The sequence below is a fragment of the Pogoniulus pusillus genome, chromosome 6 (assembly GCF_015220805.1).
Source record: "Pogoniulus pusillus isolate bPogPus1 chromosome 6, bPogPus1.pri, whole genome shotgun sequence".
Classification (NCBI taxonomy): Eukaryota; Metazoa; Chordata; class Aves; order Piciformes; family Lybiidae; genus Pogoniulus; species Pogoniulus pusillus.
Genome location: NC_087269.1, coordinates 32,930,262 through 32,945,238, shown reverse-complemented (window position 1 = coordinate 32,945,238; position 14,977 = coordinate 32,930,262).

Here is a 14,977-nt window from a genome sequence, read left to right as displayed (position 1 = left end):
TGATTGGCATTGGAATGGGCTGCCCAGGGGGGTGGTAGAGTCACCGTCCCTGGAGGTGTTCAAGAAAAGCCTGGCTGAGGCACTTAGTGCCATGGTCTAGTTGACTGGCTAGGGCTGGGTGCTAGGTTGGACTGGATGATTTTGGAGGTCTCTTCCAACCTGGTTGATTCTATGATTCTGTGATTCTTAAATGATGGGAATGTCCACTAGTCAACAGCTTTCAGACTGCTGAGCAGAACAGGTACAGCATGGCAGTAGTGGCAGAGTGAAAGCTGCAGCCAGAGGTTGCACTGGGGCACAGAGAAGACACACAGATGTTGCTGCATGCAAATCCTGACAGGAGATAGTATTTCCCGTTGCTGGCTCACTGGCCAGAGGTTAATAGGATAATTATTCACATTCTTTAATTGTTAATAATCTTTTAAATTTTGAAATAATTTTTAGATTATTGTCATCTCTTCTTGTTCTCTTCTGAGAATGAGTGCTCCCATAATCTCAGTGCTTTTTCCACTGCAGGAACACAAAAGGGCTATAATGTCTCATTTTTTTCCTTCTGTTGTTGTTGCAACATGTATGTAGCTGGATTCAGACTTGTTTCCCTGCTCAATACGTGTTTGTATTTCTATTCAGAAATCCAGACATGTTCTGATGAACACAAATACTTGTGTGTTGTGGAAGGCTAATAGTCCTATTAGATGTCCTGGCTCGCCCCACCCTTCTGCTGATGGGAGAAGCAAGGGCAGGAGGAAAACAAAGATTTGGACCATTGTGTCTCCTCCCAAAGTGATAAGCAGGTACTCACAGGTGTTTAGGTACTTATTAGCATCTTGCCCAAATAAGGGTAAGCAAGCCCTGGTTTCACCTGATATGGTCAGTTTTGCAAATGTCTTTCTGATTGGTGAATCTGTTCTGTCTGCCTTGTGCTTCAGACCAGATTAGCCCTGATATTTTGGGCTTGAACTACCTGGAAACTTAAGTGCCTCAAGTTTACCAGGAGAAAGCATCAAGTGCCTGATGACATGGTGAGAAGTGCCACCTACATTGTGCTCTCTGCACATCTGCAAAGATCCTGCCTGCACCTCTGTAAATCTCTATGCCAAGAGGAACCAGGATCAGGTCAGAGATTGTCTGCTTCTTTCCCAGCACCTTGTTAGAGCCTGGGAAGATCTAGAAGCCTCTTAATGGCTATCAAGATGCTGAGCAGTTCCAACACTGATACAAAGGAGACAGGGACTATCTCAAAATTCCTCTCCACCACTGTGAGTAGCACAGACGTTGCCTAGGCTGCCTTTTATTTGTACGTGGGGCAAAGCCATTTTGTGGCTAAGCTTTTCCAATCTTCTGATCCTCCTAAATCAATGAATTGCCCATAAGCATCCTTGTAAAGATCTCCCCAACCCAGTTAGAGCCCAGATTTAACTAATTTGTATATAAGTTGTGGGCAGCGCTTTCTGGAAAGAAAAAAATAGTTACATATTTCATAATTCTTGCCCCAACTAAGTCATTGTGGACATCTGGTGAAATTGGTAATGTTTTTTATGCAGGAAATCAGTTTAGATGTTCATAGGCCCTGCAGTCTGTAGATTCACAGGATTTTCAACGTGTCTCTGTAAACAAACAGTCTGCAAATGAGACAGAGCAACACCAACCCATTGACACTAAAAAGACTCTAAGCTAAGGTGCTGAAAACAAGGTATTTATTTTGGGCTAATTAGAAGCCAGCTTCAGAGAAAACTTGCCATTGCCAAATGTCAGGGGAATGAGGAATCTAAACATGTCACTGAAATGTGTACTGCAAGTTCCTTCATGATGAAGTCTCAGATAAGTTAGAAATACCTCAAACTTTCATCTTGGGAAACCCAAACAAATTTCAGATGGAAATTAATGGAAATGAATTCAGGGTGTAGACTTAGACCCAGGCTCTAGGGACACAGTAATTGTGCCTTTTAGAAAATGGTCTCCTACTCTCCTATTAACTGTCTGTAATTACTTTTGTGTTTTTTGGTTGCTGAAGATCTCGACAAGGTGGGAATTGGCAGATTCCTTGTTGCCTTTATTTACAGAGCTTTTGCCAAGTCATTAAGTCAGCAATAGGAGACTTGTTCTGACAAAACTAATCTCTCAGTGTGGCCAGGCATCACATTTTCCTTTTAACTTCGTGCTAGCATTTCAAACTATTTTGGCTAAGATTTAGATTGGCAAAACTTGTCAGAACACCACCAAAATCAATCCAGATAAGCCAGGCTTCCTGTCTTCCATCTCTGCCATGGTTTGTTTTTTCTCACAATGAGTTGTGCAAACCTAGCTATCTTCTGTCACTCCAGTGAGTACATCCTAGTACTGCCAAATGGATAGGGGATAGGAAGTTGCTCCTGTGGGAGTCATGGGAATGCTAGAGAGCCCCAGGAGCTTTCAGAGATGGTTGGGATGCTTCATAAATGCAACAGTACTCCTTGCTGCTCACTTAGTCCAATTGGCTTGGCTCTGCTGTCTGCCTCTGTCAGTAGCTGCCTTTGAAAGAGGATGAAGGGCTGGTACATAATGCAGTTGTGCTGCTGGCCTCAAGCATTGTTGAATAATCATCATAGGGCAGAGTCCAGAGATGTGCTTTATAAAGTGCTCAGGGATATTTTGATACTAAGTGTGAGACAAATGCTAATGATTGTTATTATTCTTTCTTAAGAAACCAGGGCATGTTTTTACCATCATTCTGCAGGTCCCAGTGTCCTTGTACAATTAGGCCCTGACGTCAGCAGAATAACAGTAGTTTAAACTGGAAACAAGCAAATAGCTAATATCTTTAGATGGAAATTTCCTCAATTCTATTGACCCTGAATGTATTAAAATCTGATGTTAACAGTGCTCCCTGGCACCATCAGAGTCTTAAAGTGCTTTATACTTTCTGCAAAGTGGCTTGTAAATGCTGAGATAAAACCTGTGCTGGCTGCTGCAAGTCTGCCTCTTGTCCTTTCTACCATAGATCATAGAATCAGTGGAAAAAAACTTAAGACCGAGTTCAAAATGAATTTAGGGAGATGAAGAACTTGCTGAAGAGTTTTTCTGTTACCAGGAATAAGGAATCTTCCCTGGCACTTACTTTAGGGCTCCTGTAAACAAGCGCCAAGCCTTTACTCAGCGACAGTGGCTGAGGTCTTTAGCACTATTTGTCTCATCTGTTCCTGCTCACTGGTCACAGAACTCTGCTTTGTGGTTGCTGCAGTGGTGGTGACGTGGAGATGCTTACTCCACTGTCAGTGTCCTAACAAAGTACTCGTCAGTGTTTTAGTATTCGTCTGCAACTGACGAAGATTGCTGCAGACAAACTTAAAGGAAGGTGTTCAAGAAGCTGCAAGAATAGCAGAGGACACAAATTGATAAGATCTGGTATGGTAGTTTGAGGGATCCCGGGTCCCACTTAAACAATACCATAGGGACAGAGGCCCATCCCAGGGGGATGGACCTGCTCGTCCCAGGAGAGCATAATATTGTTATTCTATTCCTTTTCCAGTTTCACAGCTTAACAGATAGCGCCTGACTTGATCTCTCCCCCTTCTCCTCCCTGCTTCTCTTGCTTCCACTTCTCTGAGCAGAGCACACTCTGATCTCATGGTCCGTGGGGCAGTTGGCTGGCAGGGAGTTGAGCCACTGAGGCCTTGCAGGCCCAGCTCGGGGGGGGACACCTTTTTGGCCTCCCTTAGGCTGACTGAGGGTGGAAAGGGTGGAGGATTCTAGAAGGTCAGTTTGGCCCTAGTGGATTTTATAGTTATTCTACCTGATTGCCTTTTATATATATGCTCTTGTAAGGAGAACCTCTCTTTAAAACTTCCAGTCAATGTGCAACATCCTCATTCTTGCTCCTGGAAAGGGGTAAGAGTCGTTTCTGCTCTCCAGGACTGGGTATGCTTGTGGCCCAGACAGGAACACCAGGACACATCTCGTTATTTGAAAGTAAATGCTTTCAGTCCTGCATTAGTCAAGGGGAGAAGGCTTGGATCCTCAGGTACATCTTGATTATTTCCTTTAATGTTTGAATTTTCTCTTGAATTCCTTTTCAGACATGTTTCTGACATGTCCTTTTCAGACATGTTTCTGATTAGCAGCACTTTCTTGCCCTGTTTTCCATGTTTCCATCTCAGAAGTGTAGATGTCTTTTTGCTTTGGATATCTCAGGTGGTCCTGTTCGATAGGAACCTTTTCCTGCACAATGACTTGAGTATCACTTAAGATCACTCAGGATCACTTAGGGTATTTGCATAATTTTAGTAGAAAGTATCTAGGAAAAAATTGCTTTGTTAAACTTAAAGCTGGTGAGGGGCCTGGAACACAAACCCTCTGAGGAGAGGCTGAGGGAGCTGGGGGTGTTTAGCCTGGAGAAGAGGAGGCTCAGGGTGACCTCATTGCTGTCTAAAACTACCTGAAGAGAGGTTATAGCCAGGTCTCTTCTCCCAAGCAACCAGCAACAGAACAAGGAGACACAGTCTCAAGTTGTGCCAGGGGAGGTACAGGCTGGATGTTAGGAGGAAGTTGTTGGCAGAGAGAGAGATTGGCATTGGAATGGGCTGCCCAGGGAGGTGGTGGAAGCACTGTCCCTGGAGGTCTTCAAGAAAAGCCTGGCTGAGGCACTTAGTGCCATGGTCTAGTTGATTGGGCAGGGCTGGGTGCTAGGTTGGACTGGATGATCTTGGAGGTCTCTTCCAACCTGAATGATTCTATGATTCTAAGTCAATTAAAGGTCACCACAGAGTACAGATTCCTCAGACTTTACTATTTCACAAAGAAAATTAACAATCCATGAGTGTAAGTTCAGTCTTCAGTCCTAAAAAGTGAGTTGAATTCTGTGGGGAATGTGCTTGAGCCAGATTGCCATGACTGTTGTTGATTTTTAGTCATTTTTCACTCCTAAAGTAAGAGCCAGGTTTAAGCTATAGACAGTGCACAGGGAAAGCTAAATGCTGTGAGAGAAAGTTCAAAGTTCCAATAGTATGCTTTCATGAGGAGGAAGGGAAGCTGATTTCCTTTAAAAAATGAAGACATGACAAGGATAAATAACAAGGTTCTTGAACAGAGTATTAATTGATCTGCAAGCTGCCTTTTACCAAAGAAATATTATTTTGATATCTAAGATATAACAGAAAATTTGGCTTAAACTCAGAGACTTTATCAATTTTAAGAGCAAAAAACCTACAAACCACTTGAGATAGAGGAGGTTTCTAATGGAAAGTATTCAGTAACTTTGGTGCCTTCACCAAAGTGATATGAAATAATCTCAGAAGTCCAAAAATGGACTTTCTGTAGCAAGAGGAGAAGGTTGTTTATGAAGATAATTTTCTTTCTTGATTATGTGGAACAGAATGGTAGCCATTGCACAACACTGTGAAGGAAAATAACAGTGACCAGAAAATTAAAAGTTCAGAGTTGGTGTTGTTGGTCATCAAGGTGTTTTCTAATAAAAACAAGCAAACAAAACAACAATAATGAAAATATCCCCACCTGTTTCAATTCCCTTCTCACCTGCAAAGTTTTCTTGTGCCTACGGTCACTGTGACTGTAAGGCATACTCTGGGATAAGATAGAGGGGTGGAAAAAAGGTGGAAGGGTGGTTGGGACCCCCCTCCTAGGGACTCTGATTTCTGGGAGGGGTGTTGTCTTTTTGTATTACTTTTAACTTGTATATTTCTGTGTATAGCTGCAAATACTGTAAATATCTGCTTGTATATTGTGCTAAGCTGTAAATATAAAGCTTCATTCTTTAACTTCTAGCCAGCTGAGTCTAGTCTGGGTGGTTTCACAAGAGTAGGGGGGCAGGTAACTCTCAAACCTTGTAAGAATTCCCCCTACAGCTTTCCTGTAGGGCCCCCTTAGATACCGGAAGGCTGAAATAAGATCTCCATGGAGTCTTCTCCAGACTGAACAACCCTCCCAGCCTATCTTCACAGTAGAGCTAGTCCAGCCCTCTGATCATTTTTGTGGCCCTCCTCTGGACCCACTCCAATAAGTTTACCTTTTTATGTTGGGGGCCCTAGAGCTGAAGTCAGTACTCCAGGTGAGTGTGACCATCCAGCCAATTCCTTATCCACTGTGTGGTCCATCTGTCAAATCCATGTTTCTCCAATTTAGAGACAAAGTTGTCATGTGGGATAGTGTTGAATGCTTTGCACAAGTCCAGGTAGATGACATCAGTTGCTCTTGCCTTATCCATCAGTGTTGTAACTCCATTGTAGAAGGCCAGCAAATTTGTCAGGTGTGATTTAACCCTAGTGAAACCATGTTGCCTGTCACCACCTCCTTATTTTCCATGTGCCTTAACGTAGTTTCCAGGATTCACTCCATGATTTTGCCAGCCACAGAGGTAAGACTGATTCATCTGTGCTTCCCCAGGTCTTCACTTCTCCCTTTTTAAAAACTATGAGTTATGTTTCCCTTTTTCCAGTTGGTGGGAACTCCACCTGACTGCTGTGACTTCTCAGATATGACAGCTAGTGGCTCAGCAACCTCATCCTTCAGTTACCTCAGGACCCAGGGAGAAGAGGCTGAGAGAGTTAGGACTCTTCAGTCTGGAGAGGAGAAGGCTCCTAGGTAACCTTATTGTAAACTTTCAGTATCTTAAGGGGGCCTACAAGAAATCTGGGGAGGGACTTTTTAGGCTGTCAGATAGTAATAGGACTGTGGGGAATAGAACAAAGCTAGAAATGGGTAGATTCAGATTAGATGTTAGGAAGAAGTTCTTCAGCATGATGGTGGTGAGACCCTGGAAATGGTTGCCCAGGGAAGTGACGGAAGCCCCATTCCTGGAGGTGTTTAAGGCCAGTCTGAATGAGGCTCTAGACGGCCCGATCTAGTGTGAAGTGTCCCTGCCCATGGCAGGAGGGTTGGAACTAGGTGATCCTTGTGTTCCCTTCCACCCCTGACTGATTCTATGGTCTTGTCAGGCCCCAAAAAAGATATCTGTGCTGCAGCTACCATTATCCTGGCTTCAGTTTCTATGGAAAACAAGTGCCTAAGAACAAATTAAATTTGATTGGTATTTAAATAACCCCCAGTTTCATCTGTGACTCAGGGAACTTACACTGTAGGATAGACTACTTTAGTGAATATTTGATCTACATTTTCTCAGTGAAATAAAGTTTTATTCCACTATTAGGTTGTAACCACACAGAGCAGTCCTCATTACAGAGCACTGTTAATTATGAATGCCGTGCAATTTGCAGGCCATCTATTCTGGCTGTAATTATGATGTCACCTGTACACCTGTGTTTGAGAGTATTTTCTTCTCTAACTAGGGCTCATTCTTTTGACTCAGCAAGGAGCTTCTCTTGATGGTAGAAACAGCTCATTTGTTGTATCCATGGGTATAGAGTAAGACAGAAAGGAGTGAAAACTTGGGAAACAGCCAGCAATTGAAGCAGGCATTAAGCCCTAAGTGACTGTGTGGGCCTACACAGCAGAGGAAGCATGTCTTGAATGTAATATGATTTAAAAACAGTCTTAAAATAGGCCTGTTTGGTGTGCTTTTTGCTCAGTCCAGTACATACTAATTAGAGCTTTGCACAGCTTCTCAGCAAACATCATTTTCCCTTGGAGAGAAACAAGGAGGGAGAGTTCTGATGCTGAGAACAAGGTACTGTGAATAAGAATCAGCAGCAATGGATTATGTTTAAGCTGGACTGGAACTCGCTGCAGCTTTATGTTTTTATAAAGGAAACGACTTCTAGTAGTGACAGAGATGCTGAGAATTGTCATGTGAGGATAATGTGATAATACAGAGACACCAGGGAGTGTGTGTACAGGAAAATGCATCTTGGTCAGGCAGAAGGCCATACTGTGATTTCAGTAAAAAGCTACGGCAGAAAATCAATAGCTCTGAGAAGGGCCCACAATCATTATCCACACTTTTTCATTCCTCTTCTCCCTTCCCCCACTTCCCTCCTTTCACAAAGGCACAGAGCTGCATGGTCTCATATTTGAGTTTTGTTACCTCTGCTTTTCTGAGTACCTCAAGCAGTGAGGCAATTCAGGGAATACAAAGTATCTCCAAACCAGACCTTAGGGACGGAGAATAGGGATGAATCATGCAGGTTATTTGGTTTATTGACAGGCTCCAATTACCTCATAGGCAGTCTGTGTAGACTGCAGTCTCCCGCACAGTGCTTCCATCAAAACTCTGTTCTGATCTTCAGAAAAACTTCTCAATGTCTCTTAGTTCAGCCTTTGCTCAGCTTTGTGTTTTCTGGTGTGTGGATCAGCTGTAAGCCCTTCTTACAGGTTATCACACAGGACGTGATGTTCAGGCAGAACGATCTAGCCATATAGTCCCAGACCATGGAGTTTACCTTAGGCACTGGCTTTGCAGAGCTTCAAGGAATTAAAGTGAGGTTTTACAGGATACATTTTTGTCTTCTCCTTTTTTTTTTTTTTTTTTGGTCTAAAAAGGTAGGAGTTGTTAATGAATAGTAGATCAAAGAGTGGACTGCTTAGCGTTAGCTGACAGTTTGTAATCATGTCATTGTATTTCAGTGTGTCATACTTCCTCAGGATTTTATGCAGAGACATGCAGTAGATTCAGAGATGATGCATGGCTGTATATTTTACTGTTCCCTAATAGTGCAATGATTAATCATTCTACGCTCATGTGCATGTCAGCTTGCACACCCTGAAACATGTTGAGGAGGAAGACTGTGAGAATATTATTTGAATAACCTATCTTGCTAAGGAGAATGTGGAGTCAATGAGGGCCCTGTGAAGCTGCATTATATTATACTAAAAAAATCACTGCTTGCTGGACAGTGAAATGGGAAAAAGAGTGAATTGTGGACAGGTAGAACTCCTCTTGCTATTAATTCATACTTGGTGTGCATTTGAAGGTTTAGTTATATGTATGTATATGGCTTTGGTTCTATGAAAAAATAAGTTAGACTCACTGAAAAGTAATACAGATTTTAGGTCAGACATAATCTTTAGGATAAAAAAAAAATCAATAACATCCAAATGGAGGAGACTTTATGTTGTGAAGGGGTTTTGTCTGCATTTGGGGTAAGATACGAGGCCGAATTTTGAAGGGTTTTTAAATTATTTAATAACATATACAAAAAGAATTTCCCCCAAACTTATATACAGCTAACCCACACAAGTTCTTTGTATGCGGTTGGTGAAATTGTTTTACAGAATGTCTATTTACAGCAGGATTCAGGAATTTGGTAGAGGTTTGGAAAGGTTTTGGGTAGTGAGTCCTGTGGCATAAAGTGCCACTGGTAAAGCCACTGAGATTTCTTAGCTGCTCAAATCGAGAATGTTCAGTTAGTCGCTGATTGGAGTCACAGTCTCTGTGCTCCCAAATACGTGTAGTGAAAGCTACGTGGTTGATCCTCGTGGATCTAAATAGTTCAGTTTGGATATTGGGGCGTGCTGTCTGAGAAGGCTCCACAGGCACGACTGGGCTGGGAACGGCAAGCTGGGAGCAGCAGCCAGCCGGGAGAGCCTTGGTCGATTGCCCACCGAACCGGTGCAAAGTACCATGGGACAGAGTCATACACAGTGGTAGTGGCCCCAGGCGACGAAGAGGCTAGGAGAGGTGGGTGGAGGAGGATGGTGACAGGAGCACTGAATTGCCCTATTTATAAGATGTAGGCTGAGATTGATGGTCCTTTGGCCACAATACTGTCCGATAAGCATCTGGCAGCAGGCCAAAACACGCCAAATAAGGAAGAGTCCATAGGTCTGGTGCCCCCAAATATGGGAGGAGCACAGGTGGGCCACACGCTAAGCACGTGGGCTTATGCAACCTGTTTGCATCAACCTTATATCACCAGGGCAGGCCAGACTCTAAAGTGCCAGGCTTATTGTGCTCCTTTGTCTGCTTGATGTGTTTTCCCCTGGTTTAGACAGAAAAACACCCTTTGGTGGGAAAACGTGTCCAGGCAAGCATAGGCCTGTGAATAAGCCTATTTGGGCCTATGTGGCCCTCCACCACAATCTAAATATATGGAAGACAGAATATGATGTAAGGCAAGTCTGCAGGAGAGGACAGGGTGAGTGAAAGAAGGAAGTCCATTATCTGATTGGCAAATAGATTGGTAAAAACATTGGTAAAAATTATTTGTACTATTTCTTCTATTTATTTTTTTTTATTATTAAAAGTAGTGTAATGTCTTACTTGCAAGTGATGTTGTAAAGCCAGGAACTCTCCAGGACTTCATTTTTCTTAAATACACTCATACGTTTAGACAAAAAAGCATTTTGGAATTGGGAGACTTTTTCCATGTTGGAATAGAAAGGTCATGTCAGCAATCCGGTGACGTTAAGTAATAATTCACTAACTGGTAGCACTGAGAAATGTTTTTCTAGTATGGAATTAGACTGACACAGCAGCTAGAAGAATGTGTGTTCTTTTTGCTGATGCTTCTGATTGCTTCTCACTTTACCCAAGAACTCAGTTCTTTCTCTATGGAAAACTGTGAGAAACAGACACAAACTTGGCTCATTAATGAGAGGCAACTCTATTTTGATTTCTGTCCCATGAACTCTTCTCTTTTGGCAGAGCTCAATATTTCAATACAGCAGTGCACAAAGATTATTTAAAAAAAAAAACATTCAATCAAAAGCTCAGAGGAAGGAGAAGGCATCCTGTAGCATATAGGAAGAACTTTCACAAACAAATGCAATATAATGACTGCTTTTTCCAGGCTGTGAACACTTAAATTCAGACAGGTGTTGGTTAGCTGGAAAACATGATTATAAGGGAAAGTCTGGTAGGGGTTTGTCTTTAGCAGCAGTAGAACTGCATAAAATACATGAAGTGCATAAAAAATAAAGACATGCCATCTTTCTAATTATTAAACTTTCAGGGGTGCTGGGAGTAGCTGATAGCTTAATTGCCCTCCATTCATAGATATACCACACCATGGGTCGCAAATCATTGGAGGATTGTTTAAAATACAGAAATGCCTTGAGAGCAGCAAAGTTGTTTGATAATCTTTACAGTACCTACAGGGTAGGGGTAGGCCTGGGTGACTAAAATTGCTCATCAGCACCACAGACAGGTTTGCTTGTGCTCTATTTGAATTAGTAATCCAACCTTCCAAACAAACTGAAGTGTCACTGTATCCTAGATGGAAGAGTGAAAACTGCCACATCACCTAGTAATTCCCTTCCTTACCTTCTAGACATTATAACACACTGCTCTTGGGCTCCAGTGACATGAAAAAAAAATTAGTGGGAAAGAACCACTTTGTAAAAAAATTGTCCTCAGAGATCCCATCTTCACAGGGTCAGTCCTAGGTCTTCACAACTCAGGTCAGTTCTAGGTTTAACAGCCATGAGAACTTTTTTGGGAAATGGACATCTGAGGATTAAATGCACGAAGAAGCCACATAAAATTCTTTGACTTAACTGATGTGAAATACTGAGGGCAGCATACCACAGTGTGCCAGGCAGAATTTTGAGGTGAGGAGGTTCAGTGACATGGGACATTGCTCCCTGAGAATGCCCACAGTCCCTGTGAAGTTTTCTTGGATTTGTTTTCTTGGATTTGTTTTCTTGGATTTTATTTCTTAGATTTGTTTGCTTCGTGTGTACATGCTATTAAAAATATTTGAAAAGTATTTCTTCTTCTTAAAGAGAAACACTTCTCATGTTTGGAAATGGGAAAGTTTCATTCTGTACTTCATGCTTCTCTAATCTGGTCTGTGTTTGTTTATTCATATTAATGCCAGAAAACAGAAACTGCTTACACCATTTGCAATCACATCTTCTATGAGCTATCCCAAAATTTAATCTTCTGGTTTTCTTTTATCCTCTTTCTAGATTTCTAAACATCCTGGAATTCTTATCATTGTTCCTGGTACCTTATTTCTTTGGGTTTATACTGGTGTTGATGTATGAGGGGTGTGTTACACGGTTGCTTGCCTAAATTTTCAAGGCAAATAATTTCAAACAAGGAATGTCAAGTTGAAATCTGAGACTGGTGCTTTGAAAAACAAAACAAAACAAAACACTAGAATTGAGTGGCAGTTCTGAAACGCCTTTTTTTTGTTGTTGTTGTTGTTGCTGTTGGTTTAGGGTTTTTTTGTGTTTGAGGTTTTGGTTTTGTTTGCTTTGGTTTGGGGGTTTGCTCTGTTTTTCTCAAAATACAAAATGTATTGCCAGCTCACCAAAGCTCTCAAACAAATTTCATCTATTTTAAAAGAGAAGGGTTTGAGAGTAAGAAACCTGGGGCACCAGTGAGCTTTTACTAGAACTGGGCTAAGCAGTTCTGGTGGGAGTTGCAAAATACTGTGCTAGTTGCCAGTGCAACAGCTAGCTCAGTAGGGAAAACTCACTTTTATTAGATGAGCATAGAACTTCTTTAATACTGAAAAGGAAAGTGAGTCTGTTCATAAGCCGTAGGCTGGAACAGAAAGGCTGTCATTTCTGTAGCTGCAGAGACCATAAAATCATCTGTGTGTTCTGAGGTCATGTACGCACTGGCTGAATACCAATATGGCAAAGCAGCCAATGTCCTTCCTTTTTAATGGCCAGACTGACAGGAGGATCTGTTGAAATTTATCATAGCTTATATTTTTTAAACTGTGTTCTGCGTATGGAGACAGAGTCACAACCCTGACATCCTTGCTGACTATAGTCATTTTTAAATCATAGAATGGCTTAGATTGAAAGAGATCTTAGAGATCATCTGCTCCAACCTCTCCACTCTGGCCAGGGGCATCTCTCAATAAGACTTAGCTGCTCAAGGCCTCATCCAACCTGACCTTGAACACCTCCACGGGGGAAGCATCCACAGCCTTCCTGGACATCCTGTTCCAGAGTCTCACCACTCTCACACTGAAGAACTTCTTCCTAAGATCCAGTCTAAGCCTACTCTGCCTCATTTTAAAACCATTCCTCCTTGTCCTATTGCTAGACACTCCTGAAAAGTCCCTCTCCAGCCTTTCTGTAGGATCCATTCAGGTATTGCAAAATAGCTAAAAGGTCCCCCCCATGGAGTCTTCTCTCCTCTAGGCTGAACAAACCCAGCACCCTCAGCCTACCCTCATAGCAGAGGTGTTCCAGAACTTGGATCATCTTTGTGGCCCTCCTCTGGACTCTCTTCAACAGCTCTGTGTCCTTATGATGAGGATACCAGAACTGGAAGCAGTATTCTAAATGAGGTCTCACAAGAGGGGGCAGAATCACCTCTCATGCCCTGCTGGTCACACTCCTTGATGTTGGCTAGGATACTATTTGCCTTTCTATGATGCTGTGATTTAAAATTAGAAATCAAGAGGTGCATGGGCATTTGTAACACTTCCTCTTTCAATGCCATTCTATTTGACTCAATATCAAGAGCATAACAACCATAACTATATGGCCCCTCATCAGTTATTTAGCAGTGACAAAGAATCATGCATATTAATCATTCTTATTTCATTACAGACATGGGGGCTTTTTAGGAAGTGAAATCTTCAGGACACTTATGCCAAGTTTGCCACTTCCTTAAGTTAACTGCTGAGCTGCAGTTTTGTAGAACTGTGCTGGTTTTGCTAATTTGATACTCTGCCTCATAGAAGAGACATAGATTTCCTGTCAAAGTTGGTATTTTATATTCAGCAGAACTCAGCTTTCTGCTGGATGATTCACAAATTCTTCTGTACAAAACAATCTTTTCAAGGATGTCATCATTTTGTGCTATAACTGGCATGTTTTGGACGAAATATATTTTAGGGGAAAGAAAATTTACATAACAAGATCTCCCCTGCTTTAACAGCTTAAGGAAGAAGAGAATCCCAATCAGAAATGTATAGCCAACAGAAAATGACTCTGTGTTATTTGCCAGTTTGCCTGCAAATATTTTTATTGTACATGCAGTGGCTATTTGATCTCAGACATACAGATGTGTGACTTTAAGTCACAGCAAAATGACTGAGTGAAAGATCTATAACTGAATACATCTTGAATTGTTCAGCTTGACACCAAATTCGCATTATGAAGGTGAAATATGTTGCTTGGTAATTTACAATGCAAAGGCAAATCTTTCAACTGTATGTAATTTGCCAAAGGTCGTTTCAGTGTCTGACTGGAGGAAATATCAGTCACTTCCTCAAACAAGAGTAGTCTTATCAAAGCATATAAATCCAGTTGTCTAAGGCAAATCTCTCCCTCAGAGTTCAGTGATGCAGGTTGTAATCCATGCTTTGCAAAAGTTGTTAGCTCCAATTGCAATATAATCTGCTTGTAATGAGCTTTATTTTAAGCCAAGCAGTCAAAAAACAACAAACAATTTACTTTAGAGAAATCCTGTTGAGTTAAAAAGACTCAGCCAGGAGCTGGCTTCTTTCAGGAAAATTGATTTTTTAAAAGAATTATTTAGTATACTAAGTGTACTAATGACAGCTTTCTCATTTCTGTGATATCTTCATTTTTTAGCTCTGAAATGTGTGGTTTTGAGTCATATTTTTGAAAGACACAATGAAAATTGGGATGGCTATTTTCATTTAGGTGTGGTTTAAATTATGAAGAGCAGCGATAAGCAGAAGTGCATGAAGAAGTTTATGATATTTCTGACTCATTTAATTATTATTTTCAAGACCTGGAAGGTGAAGACAATTGTTTAAATCCAGTTATTTCCCCCAGATAAAGCCTCTATTTTTCCACACTGATTTAAGCACAAGCTCCTGCAATAGAATGGAAATACTGAAAAGCTTTCCTGCTATAGTAGAGTAAGGAGTGTCAGTTTTAGTCTAATTGTTTCCTGTAGGCACTGGTTTGGGCTCTGAATGTACTAACAAGGCTAATTCACTAGCATAAGCCAAGACCACTGGGGTTTGTAGCCCCATCTGTTTGTCTTTTTTAGTAGACTACAATATGGAACAAAATGGAGGAAATAATACCAAACCACAACTCATCTTCCCTGACTTCCTTATCACTGTAGCTTCATCTAGTCTGAATATAATGATCCCACCTGGATGAAGCATGTGCTTTTCTACTGTGACTGCTACTTTTGTCT